Source organism: Meleagris gallopavo, chromosome 22 (genome assembly GCF_000146605.3).
Source record: "Meleagris gallopavo isolate NT-WF06-2002-E0010 breed Aviagen turkey brand Nicholas breeding stock chromosome 22, Turkey_5.1, whole genome shotgun sequence".
In the NCBI taxonomy this organism is placed as follows: domain Eukaryota; kingdom Metazoa; phylum Chordata; class Aves; order Galliformes; family Phasianidae; genus Meleagris; species Meleagris gallopavo.
The window spans coordinates 5454372-5456582 of NC_015032.2; the positions used below are offsets into that span (position 1 = coordinate 5454372).

The 2211-nt window shown below is 55.7% G+C and overlaps 1 long non-coding RNA gene across 1 annotated transcript; it reads right to left on the reverse strand.

Annotated features, from left to right (window-relative positions):
- Positions 1–1191: 1191 nt before the first annotated feature.
- On the reverse strand, positions 1192–2205 carry LOC116217377. Its single transcript, XR_004161835.1, has 2 exons — positions 1770–2205; positions 1192–1684 (listed from the first exon to the last, which is right to left on the reverse strand). It is a non-coding gene; the product is annotated as an uncharacterized LOC116217377 (long non-coding RNA).
- Positions 2206–2211: the final 6 nt, after the last annotated feature.

Sequence of the window (2211 nt, forward strand, 5' to 3'; positions counted from 1 at the left end):
CGTCCCACCCCTGCCCCTCTCCCTCCTCCCTTCCCTCTTCTTTGATTTATTTCCGGCTCTCCCGCAGATTTCGTTCTGCATTTTGGCAGGGCTGTCTGACCTTGGCTGTCTCTCTCCTCGCTGTGCTCCTGGGCTGGTAGCGGTCGTCTCCATCCCTCCTCTCCTTTCCCTGGGGATGCTGCAGCCTCACCAGCCCGGGGCAGATTTGGGGCTGTAGATATGGGGCAGCTGCCAGCCCAGGGTAGGATCTGAGGCTGCAGGTTTGGGGCTGCACATCCCAATCCCATCATCTCAGTGCAGGATTTGGGGCTGCAGGTTTGGGGCTGCACATCCCAATCCCATCATCTCAGTGCAGGATTTGGGGCTGCAGGTTTGGGGCTGCACATCCCAATCCCCATCCAGGGAATGCAGCGGAGCAGCACAGCCAAAGCAGCAAGGTGCAGGACCCCCTCCAATGTCCCCTCTCCCTCATCCAACCATGATGTCCTCCTGATGGCTGCAGGCTCGCTGGCCCCATGGCTGCTGCCCCATCTAACCATGGGATCACAGCAGGTCTGCACACAGACCATGCACATTCCGTTGCCTCATCACTATGGGAGCCGGGTGCCCCAAAATGCAGAGCTCAGGAGCAAACCATCATCATTTCTGTTCTTCCCAAGGAAATACGAGTGGCAGAGGCAGCAGAGCGCAGAGCTCTCCTCCCATCCCCTCTCCCTCCTGCCCGCCTGCTCCACATCCATCCTTTCCTGCTGATTCGGGACAATCTGCGTCCTGTGACCTACTTGTATCTGAGCGCCGAGTGGGTTGGCACTGAAACCTCTCTAAATGTGGTTAACGTGTCAGGATGCACTTACATTTATTTTTAATTCCGTTCTTTTCTCAGCCCAGTTCTGGATGCATCCCCAGGGATGCTGTGCTGGGAAGACTCTGCCTTTTGACACAGCGCAGGAGAGGAGCTGGGAGGGCGGTCACAGCCACACAGCACACACATCCCTCACTGCAAACAAAACATAATAGAGTGGTGTGCATCCATAAGGCAGCAAAAGAGGCGGGCGACCCTCAGACTCACTTCGGGAGGAGCAGGTCAGCATCAGCCAAATTAAACGAATTAATCCAGGCAGAAAGCTTTCCCAGGGCACGTGGAAGAAAATGAAAAATAAAAATAAAGCATGGAAGGAAACGGCTAAAAAATGATCCAGAGGCTAATTTTAACATCGCCTTTTGTTTAATGCAGAAGGTGTTGAGGGAAGGATGAAGTTGTCACCTGTCACTGCCCCGCTGAGCAGCAGGGCCAGAGCCAAGCAGCCCTCACCAGCACCTGGATTTGTACAGCCTTCAGCTGCACAGAAATCCATGTGCACCCCTTTATTTCTGCACCCCCATGCACCCTCTTAGAACCTTTGTGTTTTGACTGAATTTCACAGAGACTTCACAGAAAGTCCCTGTTGATGTCATGGTGGTAGAAAGCTGCTGTTGATGTGACCGTCAAGGACTTTGCCCCAGTGCTGTGGATTGCATGGAGCCAAGAGTGGCTGCGGGATTTGTTTCACGGGGGAGGAGGCGTGGGGGTCTCAGGGTGTAGGGAATGGGCTTGTGAGCCCACCCGGTGCTGGCAGCAGCATCTGAGCATCATCTCACGCTGTCATATGCGAGCTCGTGAAGGTGCTCGAGGCATGGGAATGTGCTGAAGGGAATGACAATGTGACGGACAGATCTTCCCGGCAGCTTTCAGCAGCCCACCCGCTATCAGTCGGGATTTACATCCGCACCACCATCTCCAGGCACCGCTCCAAAGGCAGGAATAGCACACGTCTCATTGACGACACGGCTCAAAGCACGCTCCTGCCAGCAGGTCACTGCTGGGGCTCGGGCCTGGGTCCAGTTTCAGGTCAAAGAGAAGCAGAGCGCATGCAGACGGTGGCAGTGGGAAAAGGGAAATAAATAACGTGGTGCTGGGGATCTCTGTGCTGCAGACCGCAGCCTGGTGTTGTCCTGTGGTCCCAGTGGGGCTGGCTGGGGGTACATGGCCGGCACCCTATGAGGACATTCCCTGGGCACATTCCGTGCTTTTTGCAGTGCTGCTTAGCCCCCTCCATCTGCAAACTCCCCGCCCTGGGATCCCTCCACTGCAGGTGATGCGTTGCACGAGCGGTGCTGGTGTGCAACCGTGTGTGTGTGTGTGTGTGTGTGTGTGTGTTGCACACGTGTGTA